The sequence below is a fragment of the Canis aureus genome, chromosome 19, assembly GCF_053574225.1.
Source record: "Canis aureus isolate CA01 chromosome 19, VMU_Caureus_v.1.0, whole genome shotgun sequence".
Lineage (NCBI taxonomy): Eukaryota > Metazoa > Chordata > Mammalia > Carnivora > Canidae > Canis > Canis aureus.
The window spans coordinates 54,802,131-54,825,790 of record NC_135629.1 but is presented as its reverse complement, the minus strand read 5'-3'; the positions used below and the strand labels follow the sequence as shown (position 1 = coordinate 54,825,790).

The following is a 23,660-nucleotide window of genomic DNA, read 5'->3' as shown; positions in this document are numbered from 1 at the left end:
TTATTTATTCATGAGGGACACACAGAGAGAGGCAGAGACACAGGCAGAGGGAGAAGCAAGCTCCCTGCAGGGATCCCCATGTGGGACTGGATCCCTGGACCCCAGGATCATGCCCTGAGCTGAAGGCAGAAGCTCAACCACTGAGTCACCCAGGTGCCCAATGCAGTGTTTTTTTTTTTTTTTAAAGGTATACAACAGGATGATTTAATATGTTTACACTGTGAAATGATCACCATTATCAAGTTAATGAAGAGGTCCATCCCCTCACAGTTGCCATCTTGCTGTTTTTTTGTGGTGAAAACACTTAAGATCTATTCCCTTAGCAAATTTTTTTAATCTTTCTTTTTTAAACATTTTATTTACTTATTCATAGAGACACAGAGAGAGAGAGAGAGGCAGAGACACAGGCAGAGGGAGAAGCAGGCTCCATGCAGGGAGCCTGATGTGGGACTTGATCCTGGGTCCCCGGGATCACGCCCTGGGCTGGAGGCCGCGCTAAACCCACTGAGCCACCAGGGCTGCCCCCTTAGCAAATTTTTAAAAAAAATATTTTATTTATTTATTTGAGAGATAATGAGAGAGAGAGAGAGAGAGAGCACAGAAGGAGAGAGAGAAGCAGACTCCCCACTGAGCAGAGAGCCGGACGTGGGGGCTCGATTCCAGGACCCCAATATCCGGATCTGAGCTGAAGGCAGATGGTTCATCCAACTGAGCCACCCAGGTGTCACCCCTTTAGCAAATTTTAAGTCTATAACACAGTGCTACTCATTATTTCATCATTCTGTCACACTAGATTCCCCAGAACTTATTTATTATTCAAAGTTGTACCGGTTGACCAACTTCGCCCCTCTTACCCCGCAGCGCCTGGCAGCCACCGGTCCACTCTTTAGTTCTATGAATGAGACTTTTTAGATTCCACGTATAAGTGAGACCATACAGTGATTGTCTTTCTGCATCTGGCTTATTTCACTTGGCATAACGTCCTCCAGGTTCGTCCGCCTTGCCATGAGAATTGAATGTGGTTTTAACTAACAACTTGACCAAGACTCCCATTCAGTATTCTGGGTCTGTGAAAACCTAGACCACCTACTCCCAGGTTTCTTGAAAAATCTGCACAGGTGACTACACAGGGAGAAGATGTGATCAGCAGGAGACCTGTGGCCTGAGAAGGTCACCTCTTGTGTTGAAGATCATTTTCAGTGGCAAGGAAATGGGAAGTTGACCAACAGTGATTACTTTTGTTGAGAAAAGTACTTTCCTCAGAGAATAAGATGTTTGGAAATGAATATTTGCTGACATGGTTTAGCTGATCAGTGGAGCCATCAGTACCAGACCCAGGCTCTGCCTTTTTATTTTTGCCACTATCAACATAAAGGTTTATTTTTAACAGAAGTATAATTTCTATCTAATAAAATTCACCCATTTAAGTGGATAGAGTGATGATTTTTACCAAATGCACAAGGTCATATAATAATACCACAGTTGAGATCTAGAATATTTCTGTTGCCCCGGAAAGTTACCCTGTGACCTTTTTTTTTCAACTGGCTTTCCATAACTCTTTAGCCTCAATCCTTTTTTTTTAAATGCTAACATTTAAAAAAATATTTTATTTATTTATTCATGAGAGAAAGAGTGATAGAGAGAGAGGCAGAGACACATGCAGAGGGAGAAGCAGGCTCTACGCAGGGAGCCCGATGTGGGACTCGATCCCGGGACCCCAGGATCACGCCCTGGGCGGAAGGCAGGCGCCAAACTGATGAGCCACCTGGGGATCCCCACCCCATGACCCTTTTATAGTTGCTCTTCCCAATCCATCCGTAGGCAACCATCGATCTACTTTCTGTCACTCTGGTTTTGCTTTTTCTACAATTTCATGTAAATGGAATCCCACAGTATCTTTTGTGCTTGACATAATGTTATGTGTATCAATATTGCTGAGTAATATTCCATTTTGTTGTGCATTCATCAACTGATGGGCATTTGTGTTGTTTTCAGTTTGGGGCTATTGCGGATAACGATGCTATGAGCATTCTGTGTGGGTTTTTATGTGGGCATGTTTTCACTTCTCTTGGATAAATTCATAGGAGTGGGACTGCAGGTCATAAGCCAAGAGTATGTTCAACTTTGTAGGGAATTTCTGGTTGTTTTCCCAAGTGGCCATCCCATGTTGAGTTCTAGTTGCTCCATATCCTTAACAATACTTGGTTTGGTTAGTCATGTTAGTTTTAGACATTCTTGTGGTAATTTGCTGTCATTATAAAAAAGATTTTATTTATTTATTTGAGAGAGAGCACAAGCAGGGGGAGGGACAGAGGGAGAAGATGTGGGGCTCCATCCCAGGAGCCTGGGATCATGATCTGAGCTGAAGGCAAATACTTTACCGCCTCACCAACTGAGCCATGCTGGTGCCCCAATTTGTTGTCATTTAAATTTGCACTTTGTGCTTGCTTTACCAGCACATATACTAAAATTAGAATGATACTAAGAAGATTAGCATGACCCTCTGTGCAGGGATGACACCCAAATTTGTGAAGCGTTACCATATTTATAAATAAATAAACAAATAAATATTGAGCATCTTTTCATATGTTCATTTGTCTGCTGTATAGCTTCTCTAGGACATAGCTATCCAGCTTTTTGACAATTTTCTTTTTTCTTTTCTTTTTTTTTGCTGAGGTTTTTGTCTTTTAATCATTGAGTTGTAAGAATTATTTTTTTAAATAAGTAAATTTTATTTATTTATTCACGAGAGACACAGCAAGAGAGGCAGAGACACAGGCAGAGGGAGAAGCAGGCTCCCTGCGGGGAGCCAGATGCAAGACTCAATCCCAGGACTCCAGGACCATTACCTGAGCCCTGAGCTGAAGGTAGACACTCGACCACTGAGCCACCCAGGTGTCTTTGATATATTCTGGGTACAAATTCCTTTTTAGATGCATGGCATAAAATATGTAAATATTTATTCCTGTTTTGTGAATTTTATTAAACTTTCTTAATCGGATATTTAGAAGAGCAAATATTTGCAATTACTCAATTTTTAATTTATTTTAAAAATATTTTATTTATTTGACAGAGAAAGAGAGAGCACAGCAGAGGAGCAGTAGGCAGAGGGAGAGGGAGAAGCAGCCTCCCTGCTCAGCATGCGGGTAGATCCTAGGATTCTGGGATAATGAACTGAGCTGAAAGCAGATGCTTAACCCACTGAGCCACCCAGGCACCCCCTTACTTAATTTTGAGAGAGAGAGGGCATGTTGTTAGCGGGAGTGAGGAGAAGGGCACAGGGAGAGTGAGAGAGAGAATCAAGAATTGTAACTAGACTCTATGCCCAATGTGGAGCCCAACCCAGGGCTTGATCCCAGGACCCCAGGATCATAACCTGAGCCAAAGGCAGACATCTAGCCGACTGAGCCAGCTAGGTATCCCAGATGTTTTTAATTTTTGTATGGTCCACTGGATTCTTCTTTCATGGTTGAATGCTTTTAATATCAGTAAGTGTTCTCTATTTAATCCCTCTTTTGTTTGCCTCTTCTCAGGACTGAGAATAGAGAGCAAGGAGTCCCTCTGAGTCAGGGCATGCCTGATAGATCTTGTCTTAGAGAACATTCATTCAATCAATAACTATTTAATAAGCATTTACCCTGTGCCAGGCATAGTTACAGGCACTGGGGATGCAATGGTAAAGAAAACAAAGTTTCTGCTCTTTGAAGTTTATGTTCCAGGTGGTGATAGACAAAGAACACATGGTGCTGTGACTGCCTCTCCCAGATCCTCTTTGCTGGGCCATGGCACCCAACCTCCAGCTGCTGTGGGTGTTGGCTACTAATGACTCATTCTTGTACTTTATTTTTTCAAGAGAGTGTCCTTGCCTGACAGATGTTTCTTTGCTTGAAGATGGTATGAAAGTTATTTTCCCCTCCCTAAGGGTAGCCCTTGGCCAATGAGTGAATGGTTTACATAAATAACAGATCACACTTCTGTGTCTCTGGGTAAGAAAGTCTTTGTGATGCAGGTCATGCTCCAGAGCTCCCTATGAGATCAGGCTGAGGCAGATTCTCTTCCTTTGCAATCACATCTACAAGGCTAGCTTCTTCTGCCCCTATTCTGCTTCCTTCATTCTTCTACAGGTTTATTCTGAGAGACCTTCTTCAGTAAGCCATATGCACATATGGTTTTAGGAGACCCAATCTAAACATTGGGTGCCAAAAGTGGTCCTGGGAAAGGACTCTAAAAGAGATTTTGGAAGAGGGTACCTCACTGATCAGATGTCAGTGAGAACCCCATCCTTGGTGATATGGGGATTTTTGAACATCCTTTCCCCAAGCCTAGTGCAGTGTGTTAATACTTTCACTAGTGATCAACTGAAATGGGATACAGGAGGAGGGGTATGCACTAGCTTGTGCCGTACCTCTGGTGTTGGAGTTAGAGGAAAAAATAACTAAAAAGACTGTGAAAAAAAAATACTGTGGAATTGAGTGGCTATTGCTGAGCAACACTGATGCTTTGAAGAGAGAGAACAGGCTCAGATATATTAATGATCTGGCAGCCTGGGTGGCTCAGCGGTTTAGCACCTGCCTTCAGCCCAGGGCATGATCCTGGAGTCCCGGGATTGAGTCCCACATCGGGCTTCCTGCATGGAGCCTGCTTCTCCCTCTGCCCGTGTCTCTGCCCCTCCCTGTGTCTCATGAATAAATAAATAAAATCTTTTTAAAAAAGATATATTAATGATCAATTCAGGGTGTAGTGCAAGAGTCTGGGGGCTCTTTGGCAGCATCTGGAAGGGTCCTCACCTATAGTGAAGGTCATGCAGAGCTGAGCATCAGACTCACAACATAATAGTAAGGGTTACAGAATTTTACCTAAGGTTGTTTTGGCTATTGAAGCAAGTTTCCAATATCAAAGTCAGGGTCCTGATGAGGGATGAGTAGTAAGCCAAGTCCCTGGATAGGTACAGTTGAAAACTTTGAGTCTCCACATCCCTTGAGCCTCTGGACCCACAAGAATGGTCCCATCTCTGTTGTTGGAAGATTATTCAAAGGCTTTAAATGAGGCTGGTGTCTTGCAGGGCACCCTCTTTAATAAGCCCTCTACAGGAACCTACCCCCCTTCTCTCCTGGCCATGGGGTCAATACTAGGGTCAGATCTTCTCATAGCTTGAATGTGAGAGTGTGGTCCTGCTAAGAACACAGACAGAATCTTTTGCCATTAAAAAACTTTTATTGGGACACCTGGGTGGCTCAGTGGTTAAGCATCTGCCTTTGGCTCAGGGTGTGATCCTGGAGCCCTGGGATCGAGTCCCACATTGGGCTCCCTGCATGGAGGCCGCTTCTCCCTCTGCCTATTTCTCTGCCTCTCTCTCTCTCTCTGAGTGTCTCTCATGAATAAGTAAGTAAAATCTTAAAAAAAAATTTATTTCAGTGTTATTCACAATAGCCAAGACGTGGGAACAACCTAAGTGTTCATCTTCAGATGAATGTGTAAAGAACACACACAGATACAAATGGGGATACTGGAAGACATTTGTTAAAGGATAAAAACTTCCAGTTCTAAGATGAATGAATTCTGGGGATCTAATGTACAGCATGGTGACTATAGTTGACAACACTGCGTTATATACCTACATGTTGACACCACCACATACACACATAAGTAGCCATTCTGATGGTTGTATAGTGCTATCTTATGGTTTTAAATTGCATTTTCAAAAAAATAAATAAATAAATCGCATTTTAATGATGCTCAGTGAAGATGTACACCTTTTCAAATGTGTATAGGTCATTTGGACATTCTTTTCAGCGGAATGTCTGTTCTAAGTTTTTTGCTCATTTTCCCATGGATTGTCTCCCTAAGGACTAGGGAGAGTGGTGTGCTCAGATGGAGCATCAAAGCCCTATGCCCCTTCCCCACTCCTTGTCCTGTGCATCTCTTCCATCTGGCTATTCCTGAGTTCTATTCTTTTATAATAAACCAGTAATCTAGTAAGTAAAATATTTCTCTGCATTCTGTGAGCCACTCTAGCAAATTAATGGAACACAAGGAGGGAGAGTCACTGGAACCTCTGATATAGCCAGTAGGTCAGATTGGCATCTGACATTGGGGAGAGTCTCGTAGGTGTCATCTCCAGGTAGAGGGGGCGAAAATTTAGTTGAATTGTAGGACACCCAGCTGATCTCTGAGAATTGCTTCAGAAGTGCTGTGAGTGTGGTAGCAGGGTGTGTAAAGGAGAAACACAGGAGGATAAAACTGAGTTTCCCCAAAATACAGACATACACATGAAATGTATATGTGAAAAAGCCAGAGATTGGAGTGAGGCATTTACAAGTCAAAGAACACCAAGGATTGCCACCAGAAGCTGGAGGAAACCAGGAAAGCTCCTTCCCTAAGTCTTTTTTTTTTTTTTTAAATTTTTATTTATTTATGATAGTCACAGAGAGAGAGAGAGGCAGAGACACAGGCAGAGGGAGAAGCAGGCTCCATGCCCCGGGAGCCCGACGTGGGACTCGATCCCGGGTCTCCAGGATCGCACCCTGGGCCAAAGGCAGGCGCCAAACCGCTGCGCCACCCAGGGATCCCCTTCCCTAAGTCTTCAGTGAGAGCCTGGCCTTGCTAACACTTAGGTATTGGGCTTCTGGTGTATACAACTATGAGAGACTAAATCTTCATTGTTTTAAGCCACCAAGTTTGTAGTGCTTTGTTATGGTGTCCCTAGGAAAAAATACAGTGAAGAAAGGTGGAAAAGGCACATGGGTAGTAGCTATAAACGTGTGAATTCCCATAGACACAGAGCAGGATTCAACGAAACCATTAGTTTCTCCATGATTAACAGAATTTCGTGTTACGTGTCTCAAACTTAAAGGTTTCAGCTAATGAAAGGCTCATTAATATTTTACTCATTTGGTATAACTTCAGGATCTGTTTTTGGATCTTCAGTGTCACACCACCTTTTTCTTCCCTAAAGAATACTGAGCCTCTCCCTCTCCCTGCAAAATGCACATTTCAATCTTTTTCAAATGTAATAGGCTTTGAAGCTGACTTGCCAGCATAAGGCTCACCTCTCCCTATGGGTCACAAAGCAAATCTGAAAAAGAATGTTGTAGGGGAATAGTGAGTCTTCAGGAATGAACAGCTTCTAGTTTTGGTTAAAAAGTTTTGCGTCTGCAGTCTTGTTTTTTCTTGCCTAATTGCTCTGGCTAGAACTTCTAGTACTATGTTTAATAGAACTGGCAAAAGTAGGCATCCTTGTCTTATTCTTGGGCTTTCATTATCAAGTATAATATTAGCTGTGAGTTCTTCACAGTTGGCCTTCATTAAGCTAAGGAAGTTCCTTTGCAGTCCTTGTTTACTGAGTGTTTTTGTCATGAAAGGGAACCGGATTTTTTCAAAAGCTTTTCTGTATCGCTTGGAATGATCATGTGTTTTTTCCCTGTCATTTTATCAATTTGGTATACTACACAGACTGATTTTTGTATGTTGAACCATTCTTGCATTCTGGAAATAAATCCCACTTATGCTGCTAGCTTTGTTTTCTAGTATTTTGTTGTGGATTTTTACATACATATTCATAAGAGATATTGGTCTGTAGTTCTCTTTTCTTGTGATGCCATTATTTGGTTTTGGTAGCAAAGTAGTGCTGTTCTCAGCATGAGTTAGGAAGTATTTTCTCCTTTTCATTTTTTTTTTTTTTTTGGAAGAATTTGAGAGAGATTGGTGTTTACTCTTTATTAAATGTTTGGTAGAATTTACCTTTAAAATCATCTGGTCCTGGGCTTTTCTTTTCTTTCTTTCTTTCTTTCTTTTTTTCTTTCTTTCTTTCTTTCTTTCTTTCTTTTTTTTTAGATTTTATTTATTTATTCATGAGAGACACAGAGAGAGAGAGAGGCAGAGACACAGGCAGAGGGAGAAGCAGGCGCCATGCAGGATGCCCGATGTGGGACTTGATCCTGGGACTCGAGGATCACGCCCTGGGCTGAAGGCAGGCGCTAAACCACTGAGCCACCCAGGGATCCCTATTCTGAGCTTTTCTTTGTTGGGAGGTTTCTGATTAGTGGTTAACCTCCTTACTTGTTATAGGTCAACTCAGATGTTCTTTTTCCATCTTGAGTCAACTTTAGTGGGTTATATATTTCTAAAAATCTATGCATTTAATCTAGGTTATCTAATTTGTTAGTGTAAAATTTTTCATAGTCTTCTCTTATTATACTTTTTATTTATGTAGAATCAGTAGTAATGTCCCCACATTCATTTCTGATTTTGGTAATTTGAGTCTCTTCTCTGTCTCTGCTCTCTTTCCCATGAATCTAGCTAAATGTTTGCAGTTTTTCTGATCTTTTCAAATAATAGATTTTTGGTTTTATGGATTCTCTCTGTTGTTTTTCTATTCTCTATTTTATTTGTGTCTGCTCTAACCTTTATTTTGTCCTTTCTTTTTTTTTTTTTTAAAGATTTTATTTATTTATTCATGAAAGGCAGAGAGAGAGGCAGACAGAGACATAGGCAGAGAGAGAAGCAGGCTCCATGCAGGGAGCCCAATATGGGACTCGATCTTGGGACTCTAGGATCATGCCCTGGGGTGAAGGCAGGTGCTCAACCGCTGAGCCACCCAGGCCTCCTTGTCCTTTCTTCTGATAGGTCTCAATGTAACTTGACATTCCGTTTCTAGTTCTTAAAGGTATGCATTGAAGTTACTGATTTTAGATCTTTTTAAAAATATGTACATTTACATTTATAAATATCTCTCTTAGTACTGCTTTTTCTGCATCCTATTCATTTTGGTGTGTTGTGTTTTAATTTTCATTCATTTAAAGATATGTTCTAACTTCTTTTTTTTTAATTTTTTTTTTTTTTTTTAATTCATGATAGGCACACAGTGAGAGAGAGAGAGGCAGAGACACAGGCAGAGGGAGAAGCAGGCTCCATGCACCGGGAGCCTGACGTGGGATTCGATCCTGGATCTCCGGGATCGCGCCCTGGGCCAAAGGCAGGCGCCAAACCGCTGCGCCACCCAGGGATCCCATGTTCTAACTTCTATTATGATTTCTTGTTTGACACATTAGTTGTTTAAAATTATGTTGCTTAATTTCTATGTATTTGTGAAATTTCCAGTTTTCCTTCTATTATTCATTTCTGATTTATTACATTGTGATTGGAGGAAATACTCTATATGGTTCCAATCTTTAAAAATTTATTAAGACTTGTTTTGTGTCACAACATATGGTCTATCCTGAATAATACTGCATGTGCACTTTAGAAGGATGTGTATTCTGTTAGTGTTAGGCCAAGTATTCTGTATATGTGTGAAGTCTAATTGGTTTATCATGTTGTTCAAATCTTCTGTTTCCTTATTGATCTTCTACTGATTGTTATAGTCATTACTGAGAGTAGTGTGTTAAAGTCTACAACTACTATTGTCGAATTCTCTAGTCTTGCTTCAGTTCTTTCAATATTTGCTTTCTACATTTTGGGGTTCTTTTGTTAGGTGCATATGCGTTTATTATTATTATATCTTTTTCTATTTTGAATCTTAATAGATATACAATATCCTTCTTTGTGTCTTGAGATCTTTTTGATTTAAGATCTATTTTGTTTGACAATAATATAGCTTCCCCAGCTTTCCTTTGGAATAATTTGGATGGAATATCTTTTCCCATCCTTTTACTTTTAACTTTTGTGTGTCTTTGCATCTAAAGTGAGTCTTTTGTGGACAGATGGAACATGTTTGTTGTTGTTGTGTTGTTTTGCCAATGTGCCAATCTCTGCCTTTTAATAGGAAAGCTTAATCCATTTACATTTAAAGCATTTACTGATAAGGAAGGATTTCCTTCTGTAATTTGGCTATTTGTTTTCTGTATGTCTTACATGTTTTGTTCCTCATTTCTTCCATTATTGGCTCTAAAAAAAATTTTAGTTGATTTTTTGTAGTGTACCCATTTGATTTCTCTTATTTTTCCTTTTTCTTTATTTTTTTAAAAAAGAGTTATGTATGTATGTGTGTATGTATGTATGTATTTATTTCAGAGAGAAAGTGAGAGAGAGCATCAGCATGGGAGAGCAGGAGCAGGATCAGTAATGGAGAGAGAGAGACAAACAGACTCTGCTTCACTGAATGCAGAGCCCAATGTGGGCTCAGTGCTGCAGGCTTAATCCTAGGAAACTGGGACCATAACTTGAGCTGAAATCAAAAGTCCAATGCTTAACTGACTGAGTTACTCAGATGTTCATTCGTCCTTCCTTCCTTCCTTCCTTCCTTCCTTCCTTCCTTCCTTCCTTCCTTCCTTTTTCCTTTCCTTTCCTCTCCTCTCCTCTCCTTCTTTCCTTTCCTTTCCTTTCCTTTCCTTTCCTTTCCTTTCCTTTCCTTTCCTTTCCTTTCCTTTCCTTTCCTTCCTCTCCTCTCCTCTCCTCTCCTCTCCTCTCCTCTCCTCTCCTCTCCCTTCCTTTCCTTTTCTTTCCTTTCCTAAAAATTTTATTCTCTTAGTGGTTACCTTAGGGATTACAATTAACATTTTAACCTCATAGTAATCTAGTTTTAATAATACCAAGTTATTTTCAATAGTATACATTTTGCTCCTCTGCATCTCTGTCCCTCCTCCTTTATGTCATTAGTGTCACAGATTGCATTTTTATTCATTGTGTTCCCCTTAACATATGATTATTGGATTGTGCATTTGCCTTTTAAGTGCAAGATTGGTTTAACATTAAAAATCAATTATTATAATTTGTTACATGAACATAATAAAGGAAAAATGACATCATCTCAAAAGATAATGCAGAAAGCAATTGATCAATTCAGCATCTTTTAATGATAAAAACTTGCAGCAATCTAGCAATCTGCTAAAGAATATCACCAAAATATCTAAAACAACAACATAATTAAGGGTGGACAATTGAAATTGGAATTGTTATCACCACTTTTTATTAATATTGCACTGAGGTCCTAGCCAGTACAATAAAACATACAAACAAACAAAAAGAAGCAAAAGGCTTGAAAAAGAAGAAATAAAAGATTATATTATTGTGTAGGCAGATAACTAAAAGAAACTATAGGTAGATTTTTTTTTTAAAGATTTTATTTATTTATTCATGATAGTCACAGAGAGAGAGAGAGAGGCAGAGACACAGGGAGAGGGAGAAGCAGGCTCCATGCACCGGGAGCCCGATGTGGGATTCGATCCCGGGTCTCCAGGATCGCGCCCTGGGCCAAAGGCAGGCGCCAAACCGCTGCGCCACCCAGGGATCCCTAGATTTATATTTTTAAAGATTTTATTTATTTATTCATGAGAGACACAGACAGAGAGAGAGGCAGAGACACAGGCAGAGGGAGAAGCAGGCTCCCTCTAGGGAGCCTGACATGGGACTCGATCCGCAGTCTCCAGGATCAGGCCCTGGGCTAAAGGTGGCGCTAAACCGCTGAGCCACCCAGGCTGCCCTATAGGTAGATTTAATAAAGGAATTTAGCAAGGTTACTGGATTAAAAATAAAAATACAAAAATCAATGGTGTTTTTATGTATCAACATCTCTAGAAAAAGACATTTGAAAATCATGCCATTTACAAGAGCATCAAAAAACATCAAAGACCTGTGACTAAATCTAAGGAAAGTAGTACAAGAAATTTACACACAAAACTTAACATGTTATTGAGGATATTAAGTAAAATCTAAATAAAAAGAAAGATATACTATGGTCATGGATTGAAAGACTTAAAATTGTGAAGACATTAGTTCTACACCAACATCGATTGATCTATAGATTCAATGCCATCTTAGCAATATTTCAGCAGGGTGTGTGTGTGTGTGTGTGTGTGTGTGTGTGATGCTGATTTAAGAAACACACGGAAATGCAAATAACCAAAAATAGCCAGGAAGATTTTCAAGAAGAAAAACAAAATGGAGTGTTACCCTTTCAGACATTAAGATCTATCATAAAGCCACAGGAATTTAGACAATGTGCTGTTAGTGCAAGGATGGACTGCAATCCAGGTGGATTTTAAATATAAAAGTAAAAGATAAAGTTTAAAGAAAGAGGTTTATATTCTTACAGGAGAATATTTATTTATGTTAGAGTAAGCAAAGATTTTTAAAAGCAGAACACTAAAAATACTATAAATATAAAGGAAGTTATTAAAATGATCATTAAGTTAAATATTATTTTTTTTAAGATTTTATTTATTTATTCATGGGACAGAGAGAGAGACAGAGAGAGGCAGAGACACAGGCAGAAGGAGAAGCAGGCTCCATGCAGGGAACCCGATGCAGAACTTGATCCTGGGACTCCAGGATCACGTCCGGGGGGCCAAGGGCAGGCGCTAAACCGCTCAGCCATCCAGGGATCCCCATTAAATATTATTCTTATAGTATTTTAAAAGTAAGATCTTCTGTTTTTCAAAAGACACCAGTTCAGAGAATGAAAAGGTAATCCACAGAGCGAGAAAGAAGATTTGCAAAAATATAATTGACAAAAGGTCTCACTTCCAGATTATATGAAGAGTTCCTATAAATCAAAAAGGAAAAGGGCACCTTGGTGGCTCAGTTGGTTAAGCATCTGCCTTCGGCTCATGTCATGATCCCAGGGTTCTGGAATCAAGCCTCACATCCTGGGATCAAGGCTCTCCCCTCCTTGCTCAGGGGAGAGAGTCTGCTTCTTCCTCTCCTGCCCCCCTGCTCATGCTTTTTTTTTTTTTTCTCTCTTTTTCAAATAAGTAAAATCTTAAAAAAAAAAAAGGACAACTCATCTTTAAAAGGGCCAAAAGATGTGACCCAATATTTCACATAAAACAATATATAAATGGATAATAAACATGAAGGGATGCTCAACCATATTAACTATCAGGAAAATGCAGTTTAAAACTACAAGGGCGGGACACCTGGGTGGCTCAGAGGTTGAGCTTCTGCCTTCAGCCCAGGGCATGTTCCTGGAGACCTGGGATCGAGTCCCACATCGAGCTCCCTGCATGGAGCCTGCTTCTCCCTCTGCCTATGTCTCTGCCTCTCATGAATAAATAAATAAAATCTAAATAAAATAAAATAAAATAAAATAAAATAAAACTACAAGGGCATGGAGTGCCTGGTTAGATCAGTCAGTGGAGTTAATGGCTTGATCTTGAGATTGTGAATTTGAGCCCCATGTTGGGTGTAAAGTCCACTCCTAGATATATACTCACCACAAATGTACACATATGGTCACTAAAAGACACAAGAAGGCACTGATTTCATTTATGAACTCATATGCAAAAGTTCTAATAAAAATATTAGTGAGCACTCAGTAAAGATATAAAGACGAATGGGCATAAGGAAAAGGTGCTCATGAATCATCAGGGAAATGCAAATCAAAACCAGTGAGATACCATCCCACTGTGTTACGATGGTTTAAATCCACCCAACACAAAATCCCAGACAAAAGACACCAGGCGCTGTTGAGGATGTGGAGAAACTGGCGCCCCTTGTGCACTACTGATGATGGAAATGCAAAATGGTGCCATGTTATGGAAAGCAGTGTGGAGGTTCCTCAAACGTTAAAATAGAACTACTTTACCATCCAGTAATCCTACTTCTGGGTATAAATCCCAAATAATTGAAATCAGGATCTCCAAGAGATACCTCCACTTCTATGTTCGTTGAAGTGTTATTTACAGAAGCAAAGGCATAGCGGATGAATGGATAAAGGATCCATGGTGTATACGTATCATGGAATATTGTTCAGCCTTAAGGAAGAAGTTAGGGCAGCCCGGGTGGCTCAGCGGTTCAGCGCCGCCTTCAGTCCAGGGCGTGATCCTGGAGACCCGGGATCGAGTCCCATGTCAGGCTCCCTGCATGGAGCCTGCTTCTCCCTCTGCCTGTGTCTCTGCCTCTCTCTCTCTCTGTGTCTCTCATGAGTAAATAAATAAAATCTTAAAAAAAAAAGAAAAGGAAGAATTTAAATCTGCCACTCTCTCAAGCACATGAAATAAAGCAGAGGACAAAAGAACAAAGATGATTCCACTTATACAAGGGAACTGGTAAGTCAAGTGGATAGAGACAGAAAGTGGAATGATGACTTTCAGGGGCTGGGGGAGGGAGGGTTGGGAATTGGTGTTTAATGGGTATACAGTTTCAGTTATGGAGGCTGGGTAAGTCCTAGAGATCTATGATAAAGCACAATGCATATTGCTAACAATACTGTATTGTCTACTTAAACTTTTTAAATTAAAAAAATATTTAATTATTTATTCATGAGAGACACAGAAAGAGAGGCAGAGACATAGGCAGAGGGAGAAGCAGGCTCCCTGTGGGGAGCCCAATGAGGGACTTGATCCCAGGACCCTGGGATCATGACCTGAGCCAAAGGCAGATGTTCAACCACAGAGCCACCCAGGCATCCCTACTTAAACTTAAAAAAAATTAATATTTATTTATTTATGAGACAGAGAGAGAGAGAGAGCACATGAGCAGGGGGAAGGACAGAGAGAGAATCTTAAGCAGACCCCACGATGTTGAGCGCAGAGCTCCCTGCGGGGGTTGATCGCACCACCCTGAGATCATGACCTGAGTGGAAACCATGAGTGTGTCGCTTAACCAACTGAGCCACCCAGGTGCCCCTAAAATTTTTTTTTTTATAGAGGATGGCTCTTATACTAAATGTTCTTGTCATGCTTGCTTGAGCAGCACATATACTAAAACTGGAATGATACCAAGAGAAGATTCGCATCGCCACAGCACAAGGATGACACAAAAATTCGTGAAGCGTTCCATATTAAAAAAAAAAGGTTTCATCACACATAAATAAAGAAGGAAAGAGGAAACTTTTAGAAGTGATGGTTAAGCTTGTGACATTGTGGTGATGGTTTCATAGGTGTTTACTTTTCTTTAAAATCATCAATATGTAGTATTAAACATATACAGCATTTTTGTACATAAGTCATACCTCAGTGAAATAAAATAAATGCAGGTTTTTTTTCTTTTTACATCACTAAAACAGAAAGTGAACTTACAATTCTTTGGTTATTTTTGTTGTTGTTAGCTTGTGATACTTGAATTGGTTTTTGTTCCTTTTGGTGAGTAATTTCCATTTTTGGAAGAATAGAAAAAACATATTTTTTATCCTAAGAATGTTTTGGTCAAAGAGATGTCTTTAAATGAGATTATCTGTGATTTTGAATAAATATTACATGTTAAAAAAAAGGTCACCAAAAATCTCACTTTGGCTGCTGTGCGGAGAACAGCCTGGAGGGGGCGAGAGTGGATACAGGTAGAACCGTCAGGAGGCTTCAGGAGCTTTAGACAGGTTAAACCTCCACATGAAGGTGCCTGAGGAAATGGTTAAAAGAATAAGAACAGAAACCGTCATTTTCTGGGTAAGTAGAAGAAAAAAACTGGAATGAGAAAAAAATCCACAATAAAGCAAGGAGGGCGAGTAAAAGAAACAGAAAAGGAGAGATGGGGCGATTGGATGCCTCAATGGGTTGAGTGTCATGATCCAGGATCCCAGGGTCCTGGGACTGTCAGGCTCCCTGCTCAGCAGGGAGTCTGCTTCTCCCTCTCCCTCTGCTCCTCCCCACTGCTCATGCTCTCTCTCTAATAAAGAAATGAAATCTTAAATGAAAAAAAGAAAAGAAAAAGAAAAAGAGGGACAAACAGAAATCACAAAATAAATCCAAACCCATCAGTAATTGGAATGAACGCGGATGCTCTAAATCTCTGCCACCTGATAGAGTGGCCGGGGACCGTGGAGCACCTTGAAAGGTAGGCAGTCTGTGCTGAGATCCCTCCTGCGTCAGTGACAAATGCACTCCAGAATTTGGAGACCTGGAATGAAAAAAAGTGAAGCGCATCTTACTAATAATTTTATACCGATTACACCTCGAAATGAATAACATTCTGGGTACATTGCTAAATAAACTACATTATGAACATTCACCAGTTTATTTATTTATTATTTTTTATTTATTTATTTATTTATTTATTTATTTATTTATTTATTTATTTTTTCCATTCACCAGTTTTTAGACTCTTAATTGTGGCTGCTAGAAAAGATTTAAATTACAGAGATGGCTCACCTTATGTTTATTTTGGACAGCATTGTTTTAAATACTCAAATTAAAATACAAATATTATCAGGCTGGATAAGAAAACTTAAGATCCAGCAAGGTGTTGTTTACATTTAGACATGTAAGATGTAACCAGTTACTAGTTAAAGGATATAAACAGCCAGGGACGCCTGGGTGGCTCAGCGGTGGGGCGCCTGCCTTCTGCTCTGGTCATGATCCTGGCGACCGGGGATCGAGTCCCACGACGGGCTCCCTGCAAGGAGCCTGCTTCTCCCTCTGCCTGTGTCTCTGCCCTCCCCCCTCTCTGTGTCTCTCATGAATAAATAAATAAATCTTAAAAAAAAAAAGGATATAAATAGCCAGAAAGAAAGTTGGTTTAGCCCTACGAATAACAGCACAGAGTTTAATGTAAAAGGCGTTACTAGATAAAACCACTAGAAAAACCATAAGTTTTAAGTGTATGCACTTAAAAAGTCTCAAAATAAATGAAGCAAAAATTGACAGAACTATTCAAACATGTGGGTAGTATGAATTGAGATGTGCTATTATGTAAAATGCTCTGCAAAAATCGAAGACCCAGAACGGAAAAAAAAAAAAAGGACTAATGTAAAATATCTTGTATTAGATAATTATACCACTGAAGTCAGAGATTTTAAAAACACCCCTCTTGGACACCTGCGTGGCTCAGTGGTTAAGCATCTCCCTTTGGCTCAGGTCATGACCCTGAGGTCCTGGGATTGAGCCCCCCAGTAGGCTCCCCACAGGGAGCCTGCTTCTCTTTCTGCATGTGTCTCTGCCTCTGTCTCTGTTTCATATGAATAAATAAATAAATAAATAAAATCTTAAAAAAAAAAAGAAACCAAAAAAAAAAAAAAAAAAGAAACCTTGTAGGTTTCAAGGATGAGTGTGGGCATTTTGTTCATTGCCACAAGGGGTAATAAAGAGGCATGAGAAGCCCTAACCTTATGGAAAAGCCAAAAGTCAGAAAATGTTTATTAACAGAGCAGAACACACGGAATGCAATGTTTCCATATCCAGATGAAAATAGTTACATATCAAATTTATGACATGAAACCAAAGGAAACTTTTAGAGGAAAATCTGCAGCCTTAAAGTGAAAATCAGTGAGTTACGTATTGAACTGAGGGTCAGAAAAGAACAATAGAATAAACACATAGAAAGTAAAGAAAGAGCCAAAATAAGGGCAGAAAATTTAGAAAACAAACATAATAAAAAGGGCAATATTTCTTTTTTTTCTTTTTTTTTTTTTTTGAAAAGAAGAGAAGATAAACTTCTGGTGACACTGATCAAGGAAAATAAAGAAAAAAAAAAGGTGCAAATCAGAATTATTTACGACGAGAAAGGGAACGTAAGCATGGGGCTGTAGAGGCCATAAGACGGCACAAGGAATGATTTTATTCACCAATATATCTATTCAACCATGATTGGGACAACGTAGATAAAATATAAAAAACAAGCCAAGAAGAAATACCAAGTCTAAAAAAGTCATTAAAGAAACTGAATAATAAAAACCTTCCTCTCCCATAAAAAAAAAAACCCTTCCCACGAATAAGATGCCAGATCTAGATGTTTTTACAAGCGAGTTTTACAAATATCTGTGTGACTAATAATGTTAACAGTATGCAAACTATTTCAGAATACAGAAAAAAAAGGATACCCAGGTGTTCTTTTGTTTTTGTTTTTGTTTTTAGAGAGAGTCGACGAGGAGGGGCAGATGGAGAGGGCGAGAGTGAATTTTCAGAAGGCTCCATGCCCAGCACAGATCCCAACACAGGGCTCAATCTCATGACCCTGGGATCATGACCTGAGCCACAACCAAGAGTTGGATGCTTTAACCAACTGGGCCACCCACGTGCTCCAACACCCAGTTTTCTTTTTTCTTTTTTAATGAGGCTAGCCTTGCCTTAATACCAAAACCTGACCAAGAATAGTATGAGTCAGAAAAATCATAGACCATCTTCCTCCTTCGCACAGATGCAAAAATCCTACCTACAATATCAGTAAATTGAATCTAGCAATGTATTAAAAAATACACCCTGATCAAGTTGGATTTTTTCCAGGAATTAAAGGTTGGATAATTAACATTAGAATACTGATGTCCATAATTCACCACATTGTCAATCTCAAGGGGAAGAATTCTGTAATACTCTTCAGATTATGTGATACAGAGAAAACATATAATAAAATTCAACCTTTATTCATGATTTTTGCAAAACCTCTTAGCAAATTAGGAATAGGAGGGGATTTCCGTCATCTGGTAAGGGCTACCTAAAAAACCCAGCAGCAGATCCATCTTTGGTGGGGAAACCGGGAAAACATTCATTTAAAGATCAGAAACAAGACAAGGATGTTGAGTTTTCCAATGTCATTGTGATGGCTACAAACATCATCTATTTGGTCAAATCCCAAACTTCATCACTTTAGGCTTTTGGAGATCGATGCAAGAGACTCATAGGTTCCCACCATCTCTCTTGGGAAGGAAAGAATATACAAAACCAACGACTCCTTAACTAGGAAAAGAGGCAAGGGAGATAGTCAACCCTTGAACAACATAGGTTTGAACTGCGTGAGTCCACTTACATGCATTCTTTTTCCAAAACATATATTGGAAACATTTTTGGAGATTTGTGACAATTTGAAAAAAATATGCAGATGAACTGGGTAGCCTCGAAATATGGACAAATTAAGAAAAAGTTAGGTATGCCATGAATGCATAAAATATATGTAGATAAGTGATCTATTTTATCATTTGCTATCATAAAATGTACAGAAATCTGTTGTAAAAAGTTAAAATTTATCAAAACTTAGGCGCATGAAAAAAGAAACAGAAAAAAACTTAGGCGCATGAACACAGAACGTACGTGGGGGCCATTCACAGCGTATCCTTATGTAGGCCTAAGATAAGTGATATTTAATGTAAAATTATTAATGTATTAGTTTTCTGACTTTTATAACTTCGCTTTCAAAGAATTGGAGGAACTGCGAATCAGCCTATCATCACACGTTTTTTAAAAAGTGCAATAAGGTCTCTGATGCTGTATTATGAACATAATCGTATTAAAATTTTATAATAGGGGATCCCTGGGTGGCGCAGCGGTTTAGCGCCTGCCTTTGGCCCAGGGTGCGATCCTGGAGACCTGGAATCGAATCCCACATCGGGCTCCCGGTGCATGGAGCCTGCTTCTCCCTCTGCCTATGTCTCTGCCTCTCTCTCTCTCTCTCTCTGTGACTATCATAAATAAATAAAAAATTAAAAAAATTTATAATAATTCATTTATTAGTGTATAGGCTGGGCTACAGTGAAGCAACTGTATCTGTTACACTAGGCCACCCCAAAGCAATCTTATTGCCACCTCTTTGTTACAAATGCATGAATCATGATTCCTGTTAAGAAATATGAATTTCTTTTTCATATTATCTTTTCACTTTGGGTGTCTAGTATTAGTAATATGTATCGATCTGAAGTGTGTGTGGTTTTTTTTTTTTTTTTGGTCATATAAAGTAACATTGATGTAGGTACTAATAGATGATTGGTCTTGTAAAGATCTGATGTAAACTTACGGTATCGATAAATACAGTGCAAGACTGTACATGTATTTTCTATTCCTTATGATTTTCTTAATAACATTTCTTTTTCTCTAGCTTACTTTACTGTAAGAACACAGTGTATAATACGTAGAACACAGAAAATATGTGTCAATCGATTGTTTATGTTATCAGTAAGGCTTCTAGTCAACAGTAGGCTTATAGTAAAGTTTTTGGGGAGTCAAAAGTTATACGTGGATCTTTGACTGTGTTGCGGAGGGTCAGTACTCCTAAACTCCAGGTTGTTCAAGGGTCAACCATAATAATATCACCAACAGTGGCCAGTATTTACTGAACACTTAGTATGTACCAGAAACCACTCAACTAAACCTTAACATGTTTTCACTGTGCTCAAGTAGTGTGTGTGTGGGGTTGTATTATGAGGTGTGAGGTAGTGGAGATATTATAATCCCTAATTTTCTTTTTAAAAATATTTTATTTATTTATTCATGAGAGACACACACATACAGAGAGTCAGAGACACAGGCAGAGAGAAAAGGAGGCTCCATGCAGAGAGCCCGATGTGGGACTCGATCCCAGGACTCCAGGATCACGCCCTGGGCCAAAGGCAGGTGCTCAACTGTGGAGCCACCCAGGTGTCCCTAATCCCTAATTTTCAAACAAAGAAACAGAGAGAGAGGTTTAAGCCAGTTACTTAAGGTCACTCAACCAGTAACTGAAGTAAATATTTAGATCAGAAGAAGGAAGGGAAAAAGATCTTACATTATGATTTCAAAATCATTATTCCTCCCTGCATGGGATCTTTGAAGTGACTGGTCCCATGTTCTATAGCTGGGGAAACAGGCTCAGTCAGGTAAAGGGACCCGACCAGGGTGACATGGGGGAGGGAGTCCCTTAGGTGTAGAGCAAGTCAGTCCTCAGGGACAAGTGTTGGTGAGAGTGTCCTGAAGTAGGAGGCAGGGTGGGTCATGGAGGAGAAACGGTGGGGGAGGCAGGGAGGCTGGGTGGAAGTCTTGGATTTGAGGTCCCAGGATGGAGGTCAACGCATACAAGCTCAGAACCCTTCTCGAGCTCTCGCGTGAGGGGCACCCAGGACCTATAAGAGGGGGGCCACCTGCACAAAAAGTCATGATGGGGGCATTCATGACAGTATTTTGTATAATATTATGAAACAACCTATGTCTCCATCGATAGGGGAGTGGATAATAAAATGGGGTCTATGCATACACTGGAGTATCATGTGGTAGATTTAGGAAAGAGATTTAGGCAAAGGCTCTGGGATTAGAAGCCTCCATAATTTCCTAGATGAAGGACTCTGGGCCAGTTGCTTCACTTCCCAATGCCTCAGTTTCCTCTTCTAGTAGTCAGGGGACAATAATAATATTGACACCACAGCATGGTGGTGAGGGTTTAGAGAGATAATGTATGTCTGGCACTTGGCCCTTGGAAGTCACTGAGCAGGTCAAGTATTGTTAGTAAGCTTTTGCTGTGGATAAGGTCAAGTGGAAGCCTCCCAAATCCTTCTCCTCCACATCCCTTGCCAATCAAGGTAGTAAACTAAATGCAGTCTTGCATCGCAATACAAGGGCAGAAATCAGTGCCACTCTTGAAGGTCTAAAGGTATGGTGACCAGGGTCTCTGACCCCTCAGGGGTGAGGAACTGGGTCACCTCATTGGACAAGCCACCTAGAGGAACAGAAGTGCCAGCTGAAGTGGAAGGGAATCCAGAGGGAATGGTTGGGGAGGGAGATGATGAATAGTTGGAGTTGCTCGATTCAGTGGCAGCAGTGGATGATTCCACTTTCTGTCTGGGAGAGAGATCAGCAAATCTCCCGCAGTAGCTATCCCAGCATGTGGCCAACCTCCCTGCAAAGCACATGGATCCAAGTGGCGTAGGGGTGGACCATCCCGGATGCCCCGAAGTACCTCCCAGCTCCCTCTGCGTCAGCTTGCTGTCGTTACTGGGACACATTGCTGCAGACTTAGAGGCTTAAAACAACATGAATCTCTGAGTGTACAGTTCAGGGCTAACGTCAAAATGTCAGCAGGGCTGCATTCCTTCTGGAGGGTCTAGGGGCGAATCCGTTCCTTTGTCTTTTCCAGCTTCTGGAGGCCACCTGACTTCCTCAGGACTGGTGGGAGTAGGAGAGGTGGTGTCTAGGTATGCTAGGGCTGCCGCAACAGACCAAGTAGCTTAAACATCAGAAATGCATTTTCTCACAGTTCTGGAGGCTGAAAGTCTGAGATCAAGGTGTCAGTGGGACCGGTTCCTTTTGAAGCTTCTCTCCTTGGGTTGTAGATGGATGACTTCTCCCTGTGTCCTCCCGTGGTCATCCCTCTGTGTGTGTCTGTGTGCTAATCTCCTCTTCTTATAAGACATAGGTCGTATTGGATTAGTGTCTACTTTGATAACCTTATTTTATGGGGGGGGGTTCCTGGTTGGCTCACCCGTAGGGCTGCAACTCTTGATCTCAGGGTCATGAGTTCAAGCTCCATGAGCTCCATGTTGGGCATAGAATTTACTTAAAAAAAAAAAAAAAAAAAACAGAAACAAAAACAATACAGTAGCCCTTATTTTTTTTTTTTTTTACCTTAGTCTTCTCTTTAAAGGTCCTATTTCCAAATGCAATGAGATTCTGAAGTACTGGGTATGAATTTGGGGGAACACAGTTCAGTACCTGTAACAGGGTGGGAAGTTCCTATGCCCTTCTTTATGGAACCAAAAAAAAAAAAAAAAAAAAGAGAGAGGCCTGGGTTAGGGAAAGTTCCCCAGAGCTATTCTAGGGGCCCTCAAAACCAGAAGAGGCTTGAGTCCTGCTCTTCATTACAGAGCCCAGAGAGTTTGCAGGTCCCCGAAAAGGAAATGACTTGATGGTGTCTCTGGGCAGTTGAAGCCACAGACAGCCTCAAAGAGCTTCCGGTGCCTCAAGCTGGCTGAAAATCAGCCCTGTGAGCAAAGCTCAGGAGTAGCAGAGAATGCAGCAATCTTGATAGGTCACAAGTATGAAAATGGAAGGCCGACAGGTGAGCAGCAGACTGACGGTGGGCAGGTGGACCCATGGCTTGAGAATCAGATGGCTCCCTCCCTTACCCTTAATGTCGGGGCCCTGCCTAAGCTCGCTGGAATTGTGGCAGTCTTGGGAAAGGGGCATGTTGGCAGGGACAGATAGTTCTCAGCATCCTGGCCCACAGGGATCTTTGCACAAAGTAAGTTGCATTGAGAACAAACAAGAACTTAAATTATTTGCACTCCTTGCGCATTGTGATTTCTATATGCTACACGTGTGTCAGGGTTTTGGGCTCTGACAGATGCAACTCTGATAAAAAAAGATTCTGGGCAAACCTTTCCTGCGGAAGGAATGAAGCCCTGCTGACACATTGATTTTAGGCCCAGAAGGCTCATTTCTGACTTCTGATTTCTAGAGCTATGATAAATTGCTAGTATTTTGAGCAGCAGCAAGAAATGAGTACAACCATGAATACCCATTCTTCCTGAAACTCGTGGTCATCTCAGGCTTTCATTTATTTTCTCACCTGACAGAGAACTGACTTCACCTCTCTGTGCCTAGATTTCTCCACTCATAAGATGAGTGTTACACCACTTCCTACCCAACGATCATTATGACAATTAAGTGAGTTATTGTGAGTTAATGAACTTAGCGCAGTGTCTGGCATGCGGTGAGTACATTAGAAGTATGACCTATGGGCAGCCTGGGTGGCTCAGCGGTTTAGCATGATCCTGGAGACCCGAGATCGAGTCCCACGTCGGGCTCCCTGCATGGAGCCTGCTTCTCCCTCTGCCTGTGTCTCTGCCCCTCTCTCTCTCCTCTCTGTGTATTCTCGTGAATAAATAAATAAAATCTTAAAAAAAAGAGAAGTATGACCTATAATTAATGATCCTTATTACTTTAAGAGAAACAACTACAAAAGCATGATGCTGAAAGGCAATTGACATTTAGCCTCCGTGTGGGAGACAATGAGGAGTGGTGGAGACCACGGTGAGCTGGTGAGCCCATGCCTTATCCAAAAGGGACAGCCACTGCCCAGCCTCAGTTGTTGTTCACAGCTTCCAAATTTCCAAG

At 40.6% G+C, this 23,660-nt stretch overlaps 2 non-coding genes across 2 annotated transcripts; both read left to right on the top strand.

The window, feature by feature from the left end:
* Positions 1-2,440: 2,440 nt before the first annotated feature.
* Positions 2,441-2,548, top strand: LOC144291303 (U6 spliceosomal RNA). The gene has a single exon (XR_013358609.1). It is a non-coding gene; the product is annotated as a U6 spliceosomal RNA (small nuclear RNA).
* Positions 2,549-14,619: 12,071 nt separating this feature from the next.
* On the top strand, positions 14,620-14,724 carry LOC144291305 (U6 spliceosomal RNA). The gene has a single exon (XR_013358612.1). It is a non-coding gene; the product is annotated as a U6 spliceosomal RNA (small nuclear RNA).
* Positions 14,725-23,660: the final 8,936 nt, after the last annotated feature.